General features: G+C 45.5%; 1 long non-coding RNA gene across 1 annotated transcript; it reads left to right on the top strand.

Moving 5' to 3' along the window:
• The first annotated feature begins 277 nt into the window (after positions 1–277).
• Positions 278–8,327, top strand: LOC143818377 (uncharacterized). The gene is made up of 3 exons (XR_013224498.1): positions 278–381; positions 701–746; positions 8,101–8,327. It is a non-coding gene; the product is annotated as an uncharacterized LOC143818377 (long non-coding RNA).
• Positions 8,328–23,476: the final 15,149 nt, after the last annotated feature.

Below are 23,476 nucleotides of genomic sequence, written 5' to 3'. Positions count from 1 at the left end.
CCTCACCCGACGCGCGTTTCGGAAGTGATTATCCTTCGTCAGGGGGAGTAACTCTAATAGATTATAGAGGGTTTTATATAGTGTCCCATTTCCGAGCGCTGCGGCCCGGGTGTAACCGGCGCGTGCGCAATCAGGAGGACCGGCAGTTCCGGCCACTACGTCACATGGCCGGTCACATGGGAGCGGAGTACCCAGCGTAACCACGGAAACATGGACGCAGAAAGCCAGAACTGCAGGACACAGACCGCGCACGCGCACAGCCAGGGGCACAGCGTGGGAAAAATTGTAACACAGACGTGCATAGCACAATACGGGCATAGAGTACAATTGCTGATGGCTAATTATAAAAAAGGAAAAAGAAAAAAGAAGAAAGTAATGAGTGTACGGTAATAATATGTGATATATACATAAGATTGAATTCCATGTACAGGACAATAACCGCGTAATGTCTCAGATAAATATGGTGCGAACAATAAAAATAGAAAATAAATATATAAACACAATTATAAGATTAAGCAATATATAAATAATCTCTAGAAGCTAAATATAACTTTGTGTATCAATTAAATCATATCATATCACATATCCAATTGAGTTATAAACAAGACCAAAACCTATAGCTCTTCTATATTTAAATGAAATATACTGTATTTTATATAGTCCATTTAAGTAAGTCGTCCTTTTCATCCATTCAACATAGGTTTGGAATACTTCATCCAGAGTCGCTGTTCCAGAGTCCACATAAGGTAAGTCGACCGACTATCTGAATCACGGATCCATTCACAAAGTGAAATAGAATAAAAGATAAGGACCCATACTATGAAAGATAAAAAATTTATTAATAGATTGTAAAAAATTATTTATATTATTATAATTATGATAAGTTAGCCATAGAGTATTAAAAGCCAAAATTAAAAGACAGTAATAAAAATAATAATAATAATAATAATAATAATATATATATATAATACATAAATATAAAAACCCCAAAATAAATGTATAATATATATAAAAATGTTAAAAGAATATTAATATTAATTGATGGTTGTTATAAAAAAGGTACAAAACTCAGATTTTCGTTCAAACCCTTCGGTGATACAGTGTCAAGGGTCCAGATCCATTTAGTTTCTTTTTTGGCCAGAGCTGTGCTTATCTTACCCCCTCTCTCATTAGCCCTTATCATGTCTATGCCGGTTATCTTCAATAGAGACGCATCGCACTCATGATGTAATTTAAAGTGCTTTGGAATTGTTTTTAATAACGATAAGTCATCTATCTCCTTGGCGGCCAAAATGCCCCGAATGTGTTCCCTGGCACAGACCTTCAGTTGTCTTGTTGTCATGCCCACATACACAAGGGAACAGGGGCATGTGGCATGATAAATCACGGCTTTTGATGTACATGTTATGACATGCTTGATTTTGTATGAGGTTGTACCATCAAAATTGCAAAATGATTTTGTTCTTATAATGTTGGGGCACGCAACGCATTGACCACAAGGCTTACAGCCTAACACTACCTTTGTGTCCATTAGAAAGGAGGGAACTACTGGGTTATAGGTATAATGGCTCTTGACTAGTTCATCTCTCAGGTTTCTTGATCTACGATAGGTGATATTGGGTCTCTCACCAATATATTGTGATAAAATCGGGTCGGCCTTCAAGATGGCCCATGACTTGGTTAGATAAGATCTCATTAACTCGGTCTGCCCATGATACTGTGTAATATACCTAATCACTCGATCAGTTTTTGATGTTTTTTTCTCATATAGGGCTTGATGCCGTGTTATATGTTTTGCCCGATTGTCACGATTCACACCGTGACTGTCAAGATCCCTTAGCCGCGGCCAGCAGGTTGTCACGAAATCCACCGGGATTCCTGACCACTGCCACCATTAGATCACGGATTGGGATGACTTTAGACCAACAGACGGCTATCACATGTGCAGAGGGCTTATCTTAGTTATCCCTCCACTGCCACCATGTGATAAAAAAAAACACACACAAGTTTATTGACCTCTTAGGTTACAGCAGGGGCTTATTTTAGGTATCCCACTGCTCTTCAATATACCATGAACTGCAGGGATTTGTGTATCCCGCTTACAGTTCCACTTAAACCTTGCAGCTCTCTGGCGCCCCCCTTCCCGTCAGGTCAGATTGGGTACTGCACCTAGGGTAATTAGTCGCCAGAAAGGCTGCCTGCTATGTACTGGCTATTGGGCACACTGCAGCGATGCGATGGACTACTCCCACTCAGGCAGGAACAATAATTATCAAGCCGCAGTCGCTGAAACAACACCCAAAAGCCTGCACACGGTCGCTGCCACCAGCTCCGATTAATCGGGTCTGAAGCTAACCCAACACAGTAGCGTAATTTCCGTTCAAGAGACAGGGTACGTTTTTAGAGCAGGGAGAAAGAACTGGCATGAAATAATATACCCCACAAAATGTAGGCAATGCTTTATCAAAATATTTTACAAAGATGTTACAAATGAGACAATTGCAAATATGTACAAGGTAATTATGAAAATAAAAGGATTAAATGAAGAAAAGATAACACTCACATTTCTCAGATCATTGCATTGCAGGCAACCATACGTCCCAGCTCATTAGACGTGCTGAGGGCTCTCAGGAAATCACAAGAAAACTGAGCTGGGGATCCTGCCATAAACTTAAAACCTGCAGCTAGTGACATCACAGAAAGGCTGGCTTATCCAGACCCTCCTTTCTCTACATTCTGACTAAGTATAAGCTAAATCTTTCTAAGACTTGTAATTCCGCTGCTGCACATATCATAGTCGTACCATACCCAGCATTCATCTCGTATTATCGCTGGCATTCTAGTGAGATCAAATATGCCCTGTCTGGGATACATATTTACAGAGAAATCCCTACTTCTTCACCTGATGGAGTTAGAAGCTGATGCTTAGAGTGAGGGGTAGGTCGACCAAGGGAGATTCCAAATATGTATTTATCATTCTCCTATCTTAAATAGTTTGCCTAATATCTCACAATAACAGAACAAAGGACTTTCAAGATTCTAGAAGTTTCTAATCCAGTTAAAGCTGGGCACTTTCTACTACAGGAAATGCCAGTCGTAAATACCTTGGTGCGGGGGATGCGGGCTTCTGAGCTGAAAGTCAGGTATTTGCAGCCACAAGCTACCGCAGAATCACTCCAAGAAGGGGGGCTTAGCCCACAGCAGGCTAGCAAGAGAACTAAACTTATATGATATTTCCTACCATATCGTGACACCGATTATAACCTTTCTTGATCGAGCGCTTACTATACCCATGTTCTACAAATCTCTTTTTCATGTCCAGGGCTTGTTTTTCAAAATCTGTTTCATTTGTACAAATCCTACGTAAGCGTAAGAATTGGCCTATTGGGATGGATCTAATCATTGTCGGGGGATGCGACGAGGAGGCATGAAGAAGGGAGTTTACTGCCGTCGATTTATGGAAAATATCAGTATATAAGCAGCCACTATCATCTTCCAGTCAGCTTCTCTCTAACTTCCTATCCAGCCCCCAGTTTTACCAAAGTGTGAGGAGTGGCCTAATACATAGAACCCTTTGCTCCCCCTGGTGGCCGGAGTGTGAAGTGTAATGTGTGACTGTGATACCTGGTCAGGTGAACTCCTTTAGTGCCATCAGTCGTACCATCACTCCCCTTAGTGGCGGAGCGTTAGTACTGCAACGACCAGGACTTTGGGGCGCTGCAAATATATCCCCAGCCAATGATTGGGAGACATCAGATATTTAATGCACCTTCCCCAAAGTGGAGATGCCCTAGCAACATTATACCAGTAGTTTTCTGCTGCCTAGCAGTAAGGTCCCTATATCAGTACTCTCTGCATGTGACCTGGTCCATCACATTTACCTTAACTTGTCCGCCCAGTCTTCACCTGATCTTGTCTGTACTGCTGTACCTATTCCTGAACCCACCCTCAATGTGCCAATTCCAGATCCTGATCCATCTAAACCAGCACCTGTGAACCTGCACCTCTGATCCTGTACCTGTGGCCATCCCGTGTTCCTGAGCCTATACTGCTTGTGCCTGATCCCGCATCTGTCTACAAGCTGCATACATCCTGCTTACCAGTTCGTGGCCAATCCCGCTTCCCTGTCCCCTTGGGGGGTCAGCTGCCACAGCTCCAAGGAGCATCCTGGAGTAGCACCTGGCGTACACCTGGGTTCAATTCTAATCACACCACCAGGGGCTCTAGTGAAGAACCAGGCATTTGCTTAGTTACGCCCCTCTAGGCTCTCTCCAGTTCCACAACCATGTACATAACAGGCACCATGCATTTGTGCTTTTGAGGACAGATATGTGTCAGAAGTAACCCCTTCCTGTTTCCAAACCTATTAAATGCCACTGTCACAAATGACAGCGGTGTCAAAGAGATTAAATTGTTGTGATTAAAGCTACATTGATAGCAGCAATTATTCTTGGGTGTGAGCTGCATAACAAAGTTAGCTCCCACAATGTAAAGAGTGGGCTCAGCTCCTAAATTATGCTCCATACAATAAGTATGCTCTAAATGTACATCTAGTATCTCAAAAGGGTTAAATTCCCAAAGTATATGGCATGCCATATTTCCTTTCCATTTTATTTTCACACATTACAAAATAACCTAGGCCTAGCATACAATCATTACAGTAAGAAACATTTTAATGTATAAAAGCTTGTGTACAGTAAACCTCATTAAATTACAGCTTTTTGAGAAAATGCCACATGAGTTTATATCTTTTACTCTCCACCATTTCAGTAAATGTGTAGGATGCATATTATCAACGATCATGTTCTTCCTTCAAGTGCTGTTCGCCGCTATTTTATACCTACTCTTTTTTTATCCCTGCAAACCGCTGATGTACTTCTCTTTCATTCATTCCTCTCGTGGACTCTATTGCATTTACAGCATGTTCACAAAGTTGAACACAGGTTATTTTTCAGTCCCATTATTATGTATTTTAGCCTTTTGAGAGGAAACATTAAGAACCAGTGCAATATTATGACCATCAGACTTTTTATTTTTCATCATATTTTCCTGAGTGTTTTATTGAATTGTATAGTATACTTTGCACTATACAGCTCTGGCAAAAAGTAAGAGACCACTGCAAAATTTTCAGTTTGTCTGATTTTTCTCTTTATAGGTATATTTTTGAGTAAAATGTAAATTGTTCTTTTATTCTATAAACTACTGATAAAATGTCTCCAAAGTTCCAAGCAATATATTTTGTATTTATTTTCTGAAAATGAGAAATGGTCAAAATAACTAAATAATTTAATGCTTGCAAAATTCAAATAATGCAAAAAAAAACACAAACAAGTTCATTATCATTTTGAAACAACAATACTAATGTTTTAACTCAGGAAGAGTTCAGAAATCAATATTTTGTAGAATAACCATGATTTTTAATGACAGCTTTCATGCGCCTTGGCATGCATTTCACCAGTCTTTCACACTGCTTTTGGATGACCTTATGCCACTCCTGGTACAAAAAATTAGGCGGTTCTTCTTTGTTTGATGGCTTGTGACTATCCATCTTCCTCTGGATTACAATCAAGAGGTTTTAAATGGTGTTCAGGTCTGGAGGTTAGGCTGCCCATGACAGGAATTTGGTGTTGTGGTCTTTCATCCACACCTTGATTGACCTAGCTGTGTGGCATGGTACATTGTCCTGCTGGAAAAAACAGTCCTCAGAGTTGGGAAAAATTGCCTTAGCAGAAGGAATCAACTGTTTTTTTCAGGATAACCTTGTATGCAGCTTGATTCATATGTCCATCGCAAAGAACAACCAGACCAATTCCAGCCTTGCTGAAGCATCCCCAGATCATCAACGATCCTCCACCAAATTTCACAGTGTGTGCATAACACTGTGGCTTGTACGCCTCTCCAGGTCTCTGTCTAACCATTAGATGACTAGGTGTTGATCTGGGGATGTTTCAGCAAGGCTGGAATTGGGCAGGTTGTTCTTTGTGAAGGACGTATGAATCAAGCCGCATACAAGGTTATCCTGGTAAAACAGTTGATTTCTTCTGCTAAGGCAATTTTCCCCAACTCTGAGGATTGTTTTTTCCAGCAGAACAATGCACCATGCCACACAGCTAGGTCAATCAAGGTGTGGATGAAGGACCACCACACCAAATCCATGTCATGGCCAGCCCAATCTCCAGTCCTGATCTCCATTGAAAACCTCTGGAATGTAATCAAGAGGAAGATGGATAGTCACAAGCCATCAAACAAAGAAGAACTGCTTACATTTTTGTACCAGGAGTGGCATAAGGTCATCCAAAAACAGTGTGAAAGACTGGTGGAAAGCATGCCAAGATGAAAGAAAGCTGTTATTAAAAATCATGGTTATTCCACAAAATATTGATTTCTGAACTATTCCTGAGTTCAGTTTAAAACATTAGTATCGTTGTTTTGAAATGATTATGAACTTGTTTTGTTTTGTTTTTTGCATTATTTGAAGTCTGCAAGCAATACATTTTTTGTTATTTTGATATTAGGACCATTTCTCATTTTTAGAAAATAAATACAAATTTTATTTCTTGGAACTTCGGAGAAATGGTGTCAGTAGTTTATAGAATAAATGTACAATTTACATTTTACTCAAAAATATACTTATAAAGAGAAAAAATCAGACAAACTGAAAATTTTGCAGTGTTCTCTTAATTTTTGCCAGAGCTGTATATTGGCATTTATAATCTGGGATCTTTTTATTCCTGTCTTTAAAATATTGACCTTACAGTTTTATTTAAGCTTTTATGTCGCAATTCTCTTTAGAGCTCTACAAAATCAGTAATATTTTATTGGGAAACTTGGCCTGTTATCATATATCTACATCTAACCTAAATATAATTGATTTCACTCTTGAAAATGCACCTATTTTCCAATAGCATAGTCATTAGCAGAACTCTGTAACCTGCAAATTATGAAAAATTAGGCAGGAGCTATGAATACCAGTTCAACATTAAAATACTTTTGCAGAATTTAGTAACAATTTCCATGACATTTATGAATTCAAACTTTATTTAATGATGTGCTGGTAAGTAGTAGAATAAACAGTTTAGAGCTTTCTTTTTAAATCCATTGATACACACTCAAAGGTTTTTTTTAATTAATATTTTAGTCCTCTAGCACTTTTCCTCTGCTCGCCCACCACACACTTATTGACTGTTAGTAATCTGCCCCAGCACTGACCACTAGAAGAGCGATAATGTTCGGAAAATGATTGCGAATCTCAAATTCGGCACAAACGTAGCATATTCAGATTGGTGTTCGCTTTCACAAGCATTTTTACTCAAAGTTGGCAAAAGTCAGTCACAGTTCGATCACTGATGGCATATCCACTAATGCTTTTGTATTACTTTGGCTAAGATAGTGCTGCTGTAAGATGAGCAGGGGTGACAGGGGGATGTTTTTGATGAGGGGGTGTGGAGAGGTCAAAAGAGCATCTCAAGAGATTACAGGAGTGGTGCAATTTTTTTTTTCACTTAACTTTATGTGTGTTGATTCCGGCAACCAATCAGGGCACATAAACCATCCACAATATTATGACACAAGGACTTCTGCAATTGGCTACAGAAGTCACATGTCCCTGGCCACATAAAAAGCTGGCATCTTGTTTTGCTGTCGCCATTTTCTTAGTGGCACAGTGCAGAGAAGTCACTCTCCTATCCCTAAATTAGTGTCTAAATTATATGCTAACCTTGTCAAACCTTCAGAGCATTTTAAACCTCTTTATTTACTTTCCTGGGAATCTGAATTAAAGATATCTCTGTCCCCTTAGGGGGTTAGTCAGGTGCTTGCCAACTCCCACGGGTTTTCCAGGTGCATTCTGCTATAAGAAAATGCATTTAAAATTCTCTTTAGGTGGTACAAAACCCCGGAAAACTTGTTTCATCTGGGCCTGAGCAATTCACCACTGTGCTGGAGATGTTCCAAGGCAATAGGAACACACATTTTCTGGCACTGCCTGAGAATATTAACTTTCTCGACAGGTGTCAATACCTCTATGCGTCGCTTGGGTTTAATGATACGAGACCTCACTCCCCAAGAGATCTTATTTCCTTTTCCTTTTTTTTCTTTCAGATACACGCCAGGGTGATCGAGTCCGTTGCTCAGCTTGGTAGCCAGTCTTACTCTCTAATAATGAATAGTTTTACCTTGTTCTACTTTTAAGTGAAAAGATATTTTCTAGTGAAGAACCCTTTTGTCACATCTACTTATGTAAATTTCAGGACGTTCCCTCGTGGAACACTGGAAATGGAATTGTTCTTTACTTTTGGCCTGATCAAATTTATGTTTGTGGTTCTTTTGTTTTTCTCTGTTTGACATGTACATTGCTCCTCTCAGTTTAACAGCAAACTGGTTATTTACATCTTGAATATTGTAATCTGAGCATTGATGTTTTAGTGTAATGTACATGTATGTTCTAAAATATTTATAAATAAAGATTTACAAAAAAAAGTGGTTACCCCTCTCACCCTTAAAACATAAAATAACTGAGGTTTATCACATCTTTGGGAAGGTAGGTTCAAATTCCCTAGCCACACCCAGGCCTGATTATTGTTACACCTGTTCTCAATCAAGAAATCACTTAAATAGGACATGTCTGATGGTGACTAGTGTTAAGCGATACCGGGAAATATCAGATCGGATTGGATCGGACCAATACCCCAAAAATATCGGGTATCACTGATTCCGATACCGGAAACCGATGCAAGTCAATGTGACACAAATATCGGAATTAAAATAAACCCTTTCTTTCCTTGTAGGTTAATTCTACATGAAGGAAAACTACTAAGAATAATGTAGGATGTATTGGAGGAGGTGGAGGAGACATTAAAGGCATAGAGGTTTAGCTCAATCAAATGGAATAGCAGGAATTATTTTTTTTTAAGACGTTCGGAGTTACAAAGATATTGACTATGTTAAGCTTTTTTATATTTAGTCAGATATTTATGTTTCACTACTTTCATGCACTTCACCTTCTTTTTTACTTCTCCCACACTTTCTCCTTCATCATCCTCTCCAGTGTCATCGCCTTCTTCAGGGTAGTCTTCAGGGTCGTCGTCTTTAGGGTCATCGTCAGGGAGATCCAGAGTGATTACCAAAAACCATTTCAAAAAGCTTGAACTTGGAAATGAAGTAGACGGTACAAGAAGGCTGAGGAACTGCCAAGAACCAGCTGATGGTACTGGAACCAGGATAGGTAGCAGAAGGTACAAGAGCCAAAGACACTGCCCAGAACCAGCTGATGGTACTGGAACCCAGATGGGTAGCAGAAGGTACAAGAGCCAATGGAACTACCGAGGACCAGCTGATGGTACTGGAACCTGGTTACTAAGCAGGAGGTACCCGTGCTAGAAAGCACTACCAAGGACCACCAGACATTGGTGGAGCTCGGATACCGAGAAGGAGGCACCTAAGCCAAAAGCTCTGCCTGGAACCAGCTGATGGTACTGGAACCAGGATGGGTAGCAGAAGGTACAAGAGCCAATGGAACTATCGAGGACCAGCTGATGGTACTGGAACCCGGTTACTAAGCAGGAGGTACACGTGCCAGAAAGCACTACCAAGGACCACCAGATGTTGGTGGAACTCGGATACAGAGGAGGCACCTAAGCCAAAGGCTCTGCCTGGAACCAGCTGACGGTACTGGAACCCAGGGGGACCTATTCAAGATTGACTTCCAAAGAACCAGCTAATGGTGCTGGAACTCAGATAGGCAGCAGAAGGTCCACATGAAAAAAAAATTGCAAGGCCGGAGTTACCAAAAACCCACAGTCCTGCAGGGGGAGCTTGTCCTATTGGCACTACAGAACCAGCCTTGATTGCCAGATCCTGCAGCACACATAGGAAGCACCTAATCTGCAGGCACCATAGAGTTGGCTAACCCGACCGCAACCCGATAGGACAATGTATTGGAAGCAAAGTCACTTCTGAGCAGCAACTGGCAGTGTTGGAGCCCAGGGTCAATGCTAGAAACAGAGTGGAGGCAGAGGCGTAATTGGAGCAAGTTTAGAATCTCTAGTAGTGTGAATGTGGAGGGAGCAGGAGAAATTGCCGCACACACAGCATGGGATCAGCAGATGTTACTGAACCCCAATAACACTGGAGCATGCATTGACTGTGCAGAAGGCACTTCTGAGCAGCAACTGCCGGTGTTGGAACCCAGGGTAAATACTAGAAACACAGTGTAGGCAGAGGCCTAATTGGAGCAAGTTTTAGTAATAATAATAATAATAATCTTTATTTTCATATAGCGCTAACATATTCTGCAGCGCTTTACAGTTTGCACACATTATCATCACTGTCCCCAATGGGGCTTGCAATCTAAATTCCCTATCAGTATGTTTTTTGGAATGTGGGAGGAAACCGGAGTACCCGGAGGAAACCCACGCAAACACGGGTAGAACATACAAACTCCTTGCAGATGATGTCCAAGGTGGGATATGAACCCAGGACCTCAGCGCTGCAAGGCTGCAGTGCTATCCAGTGCTACAGTATCTGTAGTAGTGTGAATATGGACGGAGCAGGAGAAATTGCCACACACAGCAGGGGATCAGCAGATGTTACTGAACTCCAATAATAACACTGGAGCATGTGTTGACTGTGCAGACGGCACTTCTGAGCAGCACCTAGCGGTGTTGGAGCCCAGGGTAAATACTAGAAACAGAGTGTAGGCAGAGGCCTAATTGGAGCAAGTTTAACATCTGTAGTAGTGTGAATGTGGAGGGAGTAGGAGATATTGCCAAACACACAGCAGGGGATCAGCAGACTTTACTAAACCCCAATAACACTGGAGCATGTGTTGACTGTGCAGACAGCACTCCTGAGCAGCAACTGGCAGTGTTAAAGCCACAGGGTAAATACTAGAAACAGAGTGTAGGCAGAGGTCTAATTGGAGCAAGTTTAATATGTGTTGTAATGTGAGTGTGGACGGAGCAGGAGAAATTTCCAGATACACAGCATGGGATCAGCTGACGTTACTGAATATCAATAACACGGCAGCAAGTGTTGACTGTGCAGACGGCACTTCTGAGCAGCAATTGGCAGTGTTTGAGCCCAGGGTCAATGCTAGAAACAGAGTGGAGGCAGAGGCCTAGTTGGAGCAAGTTTTATTAATAATAACAATAATCTTTATTTTTATATAGCGCTAACATATTCCGCAGCGCTTTACAGTTTGCACACATTATCATCACTGTCCCCAATGGGGCTTGCAATCTAAATTCCCTATCAGTATGTTTTTTGGAATGTGGGAGGAAACCGGAGTACCCGGAGGAAACCCACGCAAACACGGGGAGAACATACAAACTCATTGCAGATGTTGTCCAAGGTGGGATATGAACCCAGGACCTCAGCGCTGCAAGGCTGCAGTGCTATCCAGTGCTACAGTATCTTTAGTAGTGTTAATATGGAGGGAGCAGGAGAAATTGCCGCACACACAGCAGGGGATCAGCGGATGTTACTGAACTCCAATAATAACACTGGAGCATGTGTTGACTGTTCAGACAGCACTTCTGAGCAGCAACTAGCGGTGTTGAAGCCCAGGGTAAATACTAGAAACAGATTGTAGGCAGAGGCCTAATTGGAGCAAGTTTAATATCTGTAGTAGTGTGAATGTTGAGGGAGCAGGAGATATTGACGCACACACAGCAGGGGATCAGCAGACGTTACGGAGCCCCAATAACACTGGAGCATGTGTTGACTGTGCAGATGGCACTCCTGAGCAGCAACTGGCGGTGTTAGAGCCCAGGGTAAATACTAGAAACAGAGTGTAGCCAGAGGCCGTATTGGAGCAAGTTTAATATCTGTAGTAGTGTGAGTGTGGACGGAGCAGGAGAAATTGCCAGATACACAGCAAGGAATCAGCTGATGTTACTGAACCCCAATAACATGGCAGCAAGTGTTGACTGTGCAGATGGAACTTCTGAGCAGCAACTGGCAGTGTTGGAGCCCAGAGTTAATGCTAGAAACAGAGTGTAGCCAGAGGCCTATTTGGAGCAAGTTTAATATCTGTAGTAGTGTGAGTGTGGACGGAGCAGGAGAAATTGCCAGATACACAGCAGGGGATCAGCTGATGCTACTGAACCCCAATAACAGAGGAGCAAGTGTTGACTGTGCAGACGGCACTTCTGAGCAGCAACTGGCAGTGTTGGAGCCCAGGGATTACAGGAGAAAAAGAGTGTAGCCAGAAGCCTAATTGGAGCAAGTTTAATATCTGTAGTAGTGTGAGCGTGAACGGAGCAGGAGAAATTGCTGGATACACAGCTGGGGATCAGCTGACATTACTGAACTACAATAACACTGGAACATGTGTTGACTGTGCAGACGGCACTTCTGAGCAGCAACTGGCGGTGTTTGAGCCCAGGGATTATAGTTCAGGTGGTAGAAACATGAACACAACAGGAGACCTGGATACTGTTGCCAACCAATTATTTAATCTGGAAGAGGACTGGCAAATTCCTGCGAGATCCAGGCCTTGTTCATTTTCAGAAAAGTAAGCCGGTCAACGTTATCAGAGGATAGTTGCATGCGACGGTCTGTTAGTACACCACCTGCGGCACTAAAGACGCGTTCCGATAATACACTAGCAGCAGGGCATGCCAGCACCTCCAATGCATACTGGCTAAGCTCTGGCCATGTATCCAGCTTAGAGACCCAAAACTTGAAGGGGGAAGAGCCGTGTGGGAGAACACTGAGAGGGCAAGACATGTAGTCTGTCACGATCTGATGGAAACGTTGCCCCCTGCTGACTGGAGCCATCTGTGATGGTGTAGACATTTGTGGTGGGGACACAAACCTTTGCCACATTTGAGCCATACTGGTCTTGCCTTGTGCTGAGGCTCAGCTTCTTCTCCCTCTTTGTGCAGAGCTTCCTCCACTGCCTCGACGCACTGAGCTGCTTTGTAAAGCACTAGCAGCACTGCTCTCGGTTGGAATGGAGAACATGATGGAATGCACCAGTGTGTCTTGGTACTCCCGCATTTTATGCTCTCGGTTCAACGGTGTTATGAGGCTTTGTAAGTTGTCCCGGTAGCGAGGATCTAGGAGGGTGTACACCGAATAATCAGCCATGTTGAGAATGTGGGCGATGCGGCGGTCGTTTCTCAGGCACTGCAGCATGAAATCAACCATGTGCTGCAGACTGCCAACTGGCCAAAAAATGCTGTCCCCTGCTTGAGGCGTCATCTCTGCCTGCTCTGCATCACTCCACCCTCACTCTAATACTGACTACTAGAGCATTGTGTACCTCCCTCCTCTGGACAGATATCTTCCTCCTCCATTGACTCCTCATCATCCTCCTCACAAAGAGTCCCCTGCCTAGGCCTTTGTGAGGAACCACGTTGCGCAGACTGTTCAGAAGCAGATGGCGTTTGTGTCTCCTCATCCTCCAGACTGTGGAGACCTGGGTGTCGTAACCAGTGCCTTCCCCCCTCCCAACACTCCCGTAATGAAACACACACAGTCCTAGGTGGGTTGAACAGGTCGGTCACAGTTTATTAATTAAATAAGCAGAGAAAGGCAATTACATATCGCAATGGGCGCTCGCGCCGAGTTCCTGTCCGTGATCGACAGGGGAATTGGCCCAACAAGCGGTTACGACCTTTGCCCTCCTCCGCTTCTTCCGTCGTGACTTAATAAAGATTACTAAGGTTAGTTATATCAGCATACGTATATACCCTATTTTATATATATATATATATATATATATATACAGTTAGGTCCATATATATTTGGACAGAGACAACATTTTTCTCATTTTGGTTATAGACATTACCACAATGAATTTTAAACAAAACAATTCAGATGCAGTTGAAGTTCAGACTTTCAGCTTTCATTTGAGGGTATCCACATTAAAATTGGATGAAGGGTTTAGGAGTTTCAGCTCCTTAACATGTGCCACCCTGTTTTTAAAGGGACCAAAAGTAATTGGACAGATTCAATAATTTTAAATAAAATGTTCATTTCTAGTACTTGGTTGAAAACGCTTTGTTGGCAATGACTGCCTGAAGTCTTGAACTCATGGACATCACCAGACGCTGTGTTTCCTCCTTTTTGATGCTCTGCCAGGCCTTCACTGCGGTGGTTTTCAGTTGCTGTTTGTTTGTGGTTCTTTCTGTCTGAAGTTTAGTCTTTAACAAGTGAAATGCATGCTCAATTGGGTTGAGATCAGGTGACTGACTTGGCCATTCAAGAATATTCCACTTCTTTGCTTTAATAGACTCCTGGGTTGCTTTGGCTTCATGTTTTGGGTCATTGTCCATCTGTAGTATGAAACGACGACCACTCAGTTTTGCTGCATTTGGCTGGATCTGAGCACACAGTATGGCTCTGAATACCTCAGAATTCATTTGGCTGCTTCTGTCCTGTGTCACATCATCAATAAACACTAGTGACCCAGTACCACTGGCAGCCATGCATGCCCAAGCCATCACACTGCCTCCGCCGTGTTTTACAGATGATGTGGTATGCTTTGGATCATGAGCTGTACCAAGCCTTCGCCATACTTTTCTCTTTCCATCATTCTGGTAGAGGTTGATCTTGGTTTCATCTGTCCAAAGAATGTTCTTCCTGAACTGTGCTGGCTTTTTTAGATGTTTTTTAGCAAAGTCCAGTCTAGCCTTTTTATTCTTGACACTTATGAGTGGCTTGCACCGTGCAGTGAACCCTCTGTATTTACTTTCATGCAGTCTTCTCTTTATGGTAGATTTGGATATTGATACGCCGACCTCCTGGAGAGTGTTGGTCACTTGGTTGGCTGTTGTGAAGGGGTTTCTCTTCACCATGGAGATTATTCTGCGATCACCCACCACTGTTGTCTTCCGTGGGTGCCCAGGTCTTTTTGCATTGATGAGATCACCAGTGCTTTCTTTCCTTCTCAGGATGTACCAAACTGTACATTTTGCCACTCCTAATATTGTAGCAATTTCTCGGATGGGTTTTTTCTCTGTTTTCACAGCTTAAGAATGGCTTGTTTCACCTTCATGGAGAGCACTTTTGACCGCATGTTTATGGAGCGCCCCCACACCGCCGCAGGGCCGAGGGGTACCTGGAGCCGGGCCTCTGGGATCTCAGTCCTGGGGTTGTCACGGTGGCTAGACCCGGTCCGTGGCCCTGTCTGTCAGTGGGGGACGTCCGGTGCAATAAGTGGTGTTGTAACAGTGCAGTTGTGGGGTGCAGGTCGCGATAAATAATGAGGACACCAGGTTGCAGTCTCTTTACCTCTTTACTGAAGATCTCTGGGTCCTCAATCCAGAATACGGCTCACCAGGCTGCGCAAGTCCGGCCGGTCCAATGACACTTCCAGAGTTCTCTTCACAGGAGGAAATCTGTGCCTTCCCCCTAGCGCTATGTGTTGTAGTCCTTCCCTGCTGTGCTTACGGAAAGTACCCCACAACTGTTGTGTCTGTTTCTGATGTTCCCTCACAACTCGACTAGATGATGTTCTGCTAATCCTCCGTCCCTCCCTGAGGTTCGGGTAGGAACGGCACCCGTTTGACGGGTAGGCCTGGAGTTCTTCCGGGACCCTAGAGACGCCCCTCTCCCACAATTGCCTCCCAAGACTTCATAGGTGATTTGAGTTAGACAGCCCGCCTGAGACTGACTGTCCTGCCGCTGTTTGGAGTATTGCTTGAAGCTGAATGTTGTTCTACTCCCTCGGCGTTCCGTCCACCGGTATTGCGCCTCAGTAGGATGTTGCTTCGGTCTTACAGCACGACTCCTACTGGTATTTCTCCTTTGCGTGATCCCGTTTCTCACTCAGCACAATCTATCTCTCTTCTAATCCTTTCTTGGGCACCGCCGCTACCCGGAGCAGGCACGGTCCCGTTACGTTCATTCTCGTTGCCAAGCCTCTGTCAGGATCCCACCCCTGACAGAGACCCTACTGTATCTTCCCCTACAACACCCTCTGCCACAAGGTGTTGCCTGGTTCCAACCCAGTCAGCTTTCTCATCTAACTTCCTGCCTGACCCCCAGTTTACCCACTATGGTGGGGAGTGGCCTAATGAATAGCACCCTTAGCTCCCCCCGGAGGCCCGGCTGTGAAATGTATTGGTGTCTGTGATACCTGATCAGATGAACTCCTTCAGTGCCATCGGACGCACCATAGCTCCCCATAGTGGCGGAGCCACAGTACTGCAACGACCAGGACTCTGGGGCGCTGCACTCCCCCCTGGTTAAACACAGTACTCCGGGACTGGGAAGAAAACAACAATACAATTTTAGCAAAAAGACATACAGTTTGGTTGAGTGCAATAACAATAAGTATACTTGAACAAGCTTCCCTTTATGGGAGGTGAGGACACTTGAACGTTACAAAACATGGTTAAATATCATAGCAACATGCTATAATTAACTTTCCTTACCCAACCGGGTATTCTACTAAGTGCAAAAATTGTTGAACAATAATTTAACATTGCCTTTAAGGACATACACTCTGTATCCACCAAAGACCTTCCTATAATCACATTATAAGGTAAATTAACTTTTTTCATTCTCCTTCTTTGAATCTGCAGGACCGCCTGTCCTATCGGCACCAGACCTACTGCCTCTCCTTTCTGTTACAGGACCGCCCCGTTCAGCCAGGGCCTACTGCCTCTTCAACTTCTATACACAGTATAGAACATAACATTACTTTCAGGTTAAGAGCACTGAGCCATCTCTACATGACTCCTATGAGGACTCAGGGTTTACCTTCTATCCTAACTATCTATCAACATTATCAAGCATTTTCTTCTGAACATTAAGCCTTCTCATTATCTTTCTTTCTATCATGCATGCTGGACTCCACGTCTATCCCTACGGGTCCACTGCATCCTTCTTCTACCTTTCACATTTTTACTTCTCAGAGCACATCATCAGTATTTCTTCACATTTAACTAATTAAACACTTATAACTTTCTCGTACAACATTATCATCACTTTTCTCTCATCAACATTATTGCTACTTGTCTTAAGCAATATTTCTATCGAAATGCGGCGAATGAACATCCCCTTTAAGAGAGGACCAAGTCTCTGTGAGGTAGCGTATTTTCTCAGGCTACCAGTCCATACTCAGCAAAGGTTCCAGGCGGTATCTTCGCAAAGAGTCCTTCTTTAAGTAAAACCAGTAGGGAGCGCCTTTAATAAGGTGCAAACTATGTACAAGAAGTTCGGATCATGCACTGTTCATGATTTCAGCAGTTTTTTAAACATTGTGGAACAAAAAAGCAAAAATGAAAGTGAAAGCAAAAATAAAAAGCAATAGGGATCCCGGGTAAACAAAGGGATCCCTTTAAGAGTTAACCCAGGACGGGTTTTAGCAGCAAAACAGCAAGGAAATAAACAGTTAACTATTTACAGTTTCAGGTTTCCGAGGCTTAGTTGGACGGCTTCCAGGGCTGCACCTGGCACTTAACCCCTCTTGGCCCGGGAAGGGTGAAGTCCAGGGTTGCACCCAGTGCTGGACAAACGCTGTTAATCCGTCTCTCATGTACGGTTAGGTCATGCACAGCGATGGAGGTCTGCGCAGCTTGAGTAGGGGCATTTGCGGCAGCAGAGGCAGCGGATGCTGCAAGATCAGTCACTGGAACGGAGTCAGCAGCTGTGGCACCAGCAGTCACGGGAGTGGTGTCAGTCATCAGGGCAGGGTCGTCCTTCATACCTGCTTCAGATGCGGTCCCTCCGGTGCCGGTCTGCTCCGTCTGCGCTGGGGTCTGGAACGCTGGTTGCAGGGCCTTGTGCTGCGACGTTGTCATCTTTGCTTGCAGCACCTCGCTTTCCGGCAGGGCCTTGCTTTCTGGCTTCGGAGCGCTGGAACTTCTTTCTTGCTCCGGACCAGACGAGGCTGCCGACAGATGTCTGGTGAGGCTCCCGATGATGGTCTTCTTCCACCCGGCCTCAGTGCTCAGCTGCATCCGCCGGGGTTGGTGGATCAGCTCGTCCGCTCCGGTCTGCAGGAGGTCAGCGTCAACTGTGGAGGTCTGGCTGCGGTGCCTCTCCGGGTAGCTGAGGGAGTCCTCGGCTCCGACCCCACGCTCCGGCTCCGGGCGGCTGGCCATGGCGTCCTCCATGTTGCTCGCTTCCTGGTCCTTTTCCCGCTCTCTCCTTCGTGGGCGGTTTCGTTTTCGCTGTCTCTGCCCACCATTGAGGATCAGGAGGCGGATCTCGGCTGCTGACGGACACGTCCTCAAGGGGCCGAGATATTTAGAATGGGCGGCCATTGTCTTTCGCGCTCTTCAGCTTGTTCACGCCCACTTCCACGCCCTTCTTCTTCTCCTGTGCTCTCCTTAGCGCTGTAATGGCGGCGGTTTTGGCGGGAACTTCTGGCGGCAAGTGGCAACACACAGTCCTTGTAATAAAGTACAGTCCAAGCACAACAAATCACAGTTCCAAGGCACACATGACCTGATTCTTCAGGCTTAAGTAGATCCTGTTCGTGACGCCAAGTTGGAGCGCCCCCACACCGCCGCAGGGCCAAGGGGTACCCGGAGCCGGGCCTCTGGGATCTCAGTCCTGGGGTTGTCACGGTGGCTAGACCCGGTCCGTGGCCCTGTCTGTCAGTGGGGGACGTCCGGTGCAATAAGTGGTGTTGTAACGGTGCAGTTGTGGGGTGCAGGTCGCGATAAATAATGAGGACACCAGGTTGCAGTCTCTTTACCTCTTTACTGAAGATCTCTGGGTCCTCAATCCAGAATACGGCTCACCAGGCTGCGCAAGTCCGGCCGGTCCAATGACACTTCCAGAGTTCTCTTCACAGGAGGAAATCTGTGCCTTCCCCCTAGCGCTATGTGTTGTAGTCCTTCCCTGCTGTGCTTACGGAAAGTACCCCACAACTGTTGTGTCTGTTTCTGATGTTCCCTCATAACTCGACTAGATGATGTTCTGCTAATCCTCCGTCCCTCCCTGAGGTTCGGGTAGGAACGGCACCCGTTTGACGGGTAGGCCTGGAGTTCTTCCGGGACCCTAGAGACGCCCCTCTCCCACAATTGCCTCCCAAGACTTCATAGGTGATTTGAGTTAGACAGCCCGCCTGAGACTGACTGTCCTGCCGCTGTTTGGAGTATTGCTTGAAGCTGAATGTTGTTCTACTCCCTCGGCGTTCCGTCCACCGGTATTGCGCCTCAGTAGGATGTTGCTTCGGTCTTACAGCACGACTCCTACTGGTATTTCTCCTTTGCGTGATCCCGTTTCTCACTCAGCACAATCTATTTCTCTTCTAATCCTTTCTTGGGCACCGCCGCTACCCGGAGCAGGCACGGTCCCGTTACGTTCGTTCTCGTTGCCAAGCCTCTGTCAGGATCCCACCCCTGACAGAGACCCTACTGTATCTTCCCCTACAACACCCTCTGCCACAAGGTGTTGCCTGGTTCCAACCCAGTCAGCTTTCTCATCTAACTTCCTGCCTGACCCCCAGTTTACCCACTATGGTGGGGAGTGGCCTAATGAATAGCACCCTTAGCTCCCCCCGGAGGCCCGGCTGTGAAATGTATTGGTGTCTGTGATACCTGATCAGATGAACTCCTTCAGTGCCATCGGACGCACCATAGCTCCCCATAGTGGCAGAGCCACAGTACTGCAACGACCAGGACTCTGGGGCACTGCACTTACTTCATAGGAAAACCTTCCAAATGCAAGCACCACACCTCAAATCAACTCCAGGCCTTTTATCTGCTTAGTTGAGAATGACATAATGAAGGGATTGCCCACACCTGTCCATGAAATAGCCTTGGAGTTAATTGTCCAATTACTTTTGGTCCCTTTAAAAAACAGGGTGGCACAGGTTAAGGAGCTGAAACTCCTAAACTCTTCATCCAATTTTAATATGGATACCCTCAAATGAAAGCTAAAAGTCTGAACTTCAACTGCATCTGAATTGTTTTGTTTAAAATTAAATTGTGGTAATGTCTATAACCAAAATGAGAAAAATGTTGTCTCTGTCCAAATATATATGGACCTAACTGTATATATATATATCACAATAGAAATTAAAAACAAAAATTTATGTTATCCCGCAGGTTAGTATCGCTATTAGCCTTTAAAAAAGAGGGAGGGTGGGACAAAAGCTTCCAGGTGTCCGCCGGGAGGAAAAGAGAAAGTTCCCGGCCGGACACCTGGATTTAACCCCTGTAGGAGTGGCCGTAGGACCCCTCCCCTCTTGTGACCACTGGCCGGCCGGGGGTCTTCAAATTAGTGCATCACTAAAGGGGAGTGATGCCAGGGGGGAACTGGCACTGACATCCTTTAATTCTGCTCTATCAGTGTGCTCCCCAGTCAGAGGTGCGCACCTTATTCAGTACCGCGCCTGCCAGACTGTGGAGACCTGGGTGTGGTAACCAGTGCCTTCCCCCCTCCCAACACTCCTGTAATGAAACACACACAGTCCTAGGTGGGTTGAACAGGTCGGTCACAGTTTATTGATTAAATAAGCAGAGAAAGGCAATTACATATTGCAACGGGCACTCGCGCCGAGCTCCTGTCCGTGATCAACAGGGGAATTGGCTCAGCGAGCAGTTACGACCTTTGCTCTCCTCCGCTTCTTTCGCCACGGAGGATCCTGTGTATTACCTACGCGGGACTCCGACCCCACCCATCAATGTTAGGGCCTGTTCAACCCCATCCTGTAAACCCGACAAAAAATATCAAGGCCAATGTCCATTAGGTGAACTCCGTCCGGTCTTAATTGTGGCATGTTATCCCCTTGTAGGTGTTGGTGATGAATGACGATACCGCCTCTTCCTCTCACATATTTTCCGATCCGAGCATTGAATTTCCCCCTTGTCCGCTCTATGGCTTTTTTATCTCTTGCTCCACGCCAAACGGCCCGTGGTGTTATATCCGACCACACCAGTATCATGTTCTTGAACAGACAGCTGAACCGTTCCATATCCACTGTCACCCATTTGTACAATTCGGCCACCTTTTGTTTGCCTAGGTCATTGCCACCCGCGTGTAACATCATTATTACCGGGCGTTCCACCATCCTTGCTATGCTAACCATCTCCTTGAACACCTGTTTCCACTGGAGGCCTCTGATACCCCTCCAGTTAACCTTTATGCCCGGGAGGTAAAGATTTGTTCCTCCTGGCCGCAGTTTGGCCCTCTCTTCGGCCCAGTATACGTAGGAATCTCCTACAACCCAAACTTCCACCCCTGTAAGAGACAACACATGTTAATTCAGCAAATCAGGTCTTATGTATCTGGCGAAGCATGCGGACTTCCAATGACCCATTCTCTGCACTTCGGCCTCTGACACTCCTGCCCTAGCTGCTTCTGTGGCTGCCCCTATCCGGAACGAATGTGTTCTGTACTCCTTTAGATTTGCGCCGTTTTTTTCCAAGCATAGCTTGAACATTGCCTGGAATTGGTACTTGGTCAGAGGGGACCCGTCTGTATGAGTGAAGAAAAATCTACCAGCGTGTCTTAATACGGCATATCCTTTAACCATTTTTAGTGGGCAAGCTGGGCCATCTGTAGAGTTAACCAGGACCCATATGCCCCTACCGGTGGGATCGCATTTGGATTTTCTAACCGTGATGCGCAGGGCGTCGCTGCATATAACTATGTCCTCATTAATTAGCCCGGGATCTGCGGCGGCTCCTATGGGAGCTGCGTCTGCGACGGTGACGGGAGGGGCGTTTAGAGGGGTAGCGCGAATGGCGACGGGAATTATCAGAGGAGGATTGGGAGGACGTTTGGCATCTACGCCTTTGTCCGCCGTTAAAAAACTGCTCGACCAAGTTGAGCACATGTGCCAGACATGGGATGTGAGTGAGGTTGCCTAGGCCCAGAGCTGCCACCAGATTTCGGCCATTGTCACACACTACCATGCCTGGCTGGAGATTCGCTGGCACAAACCACACGTCGCTCCCCTGCTTGATGGCATTCCAGAGCTCCTGCGCTGTGTGGCTTTGATTCCCCAAAGAAATTAATTTCAATACGGCCTGTTGACGTTTGGCCATGGCTGTGCTCATATCGGTCATAACAGGTAATCGTTCATGGGTCCATGTGGAGGTAGACTGTGACGGCTCCTGCAGCGCTGATTCAGAGGAACTGTAGTATGAGGATTAGTCAATGTGTACAGACTGGATTCCTGCAATCCTTGGAGTTGGCAGAACATGTACAGCGCCACTCTCAAGATCTGTACCCGGCTCCACAACATTTACCCAATGGGCAGTGAGGGAAAGTTATCGTCCCTGTCCATGGTTACTGGTCCACGCATCGGTGGTTAGGTGGACCTTGCTACTGACGGTGTTTAGTAGCACATGTTTAATGTTTCCCTTCACATGCTTTTGCAGGGCAGGGATGGCTTGCTTGCTGAAATAAAAGCGGCTGGGCACATTGTATTGTGGGACTGCCAATGCCATGATGATATGGAAAGTGTCAGTCTCCACCAGCCTGAATGAGAGCATTTCAAGGGACAGTAGCTTTGCAATGCCAGCATTCAGAGCCTGTGCTTGGGGGTGGTTTGCCGAGTATGGGCACCTTTTCTCCCATGCCTGTGCTACCGATGGCTATAGACTGGACTGGGAGTGTGAGGATGACAGGGAACGTGGTGCTGTGGGTGGAATTACACTCTGTACAACAGTGCCAGAGGTTCTTCCATGGCAATCCTGTGAGGAAGCCGAACCAGCTGTGTGTGAGTTGGAGGAAGAGGCTACAACACGAGATGAAGAGGTGGTAGGTGGCACTGTAGGTTGGCCTAGGTCTTCAGTGTGTCTTTGTAACTCCACCACGTGCTTGTTCCACACATGTTTCCACATATTTGTGGTATTGAAGTTGCTGACACTTTTCCCTCTTTTTACTTTCTGATTACACAGCTTGCATTTGACAAAGCAAATGTCATCTGCAACTGTGTCAAAAAAGAACCAGGCACTGCAAGTCTTGGGAGCGCCTGTTTTGGGTTTTGGAAGAGGCATGCTTCTAATGGGTGCTGAAGTGGAGGCTACAGGCAACCCAGTCTGCCCCTCCCTCTCCCTCCTTTGTGGGCTGTTTGGGGAATCTCTTCCTCAGAGCTGCTCCCACCACCTTCCTGTACCTCACGCCATGATGGGTCAAGGACCTCATCATCTACACTACCCTCTTCCAACAACTGCTTCTCCTGGGTAGTCTCGGCAGCACAGTATGCACCAGAAAGTGGCAACTTAGTCTCATCATCAGATACGTACTGATCTGTCCTGACCGTAGGCACTGGCCCACGTGCCTCTTCAGATTCAGAGAGACAAAGCAGTTGCGCATCACTGCATACTGCCTCTTCTTCAATTTCTCGAATGCTGCTTGGCTGGCCCCCTCTTTCCAAACCAACAGATTCACAGAAGTAGAGATGGCTCCTGTCCAGGGCTCTCTGACTGCCTGGGCAATTTTAAATGTCCGCCTAAGGAAGTTCCTGTCCAGTACTGTGAAACTGCAGTGTTTGTACTGAAAAGCGGTGCTCCCGCACCTTGCTAAGGATCGGCGATTTAGATTACAATAGAGCTTA

The sequence above is a fragment of the Ranitomeya variabilis genome, chromosome 3 (genome assembly GCF_051348905.1).
Source record: "Ranitomeya variabilis isolate aRanVar5 chromosome 3, aRanVar5.hap1, whole genome shotgun sequence".
Taxonomy (NCBI): Eukaryota; Metazoa; Chordata; class Amphibia; order Anura; family Dendrobatidae; genus Ranitomeya; species Ranitomeya variabilis.
This window is presented reverse-complemented; position numbering and strand designations above follow the sequence as displayed.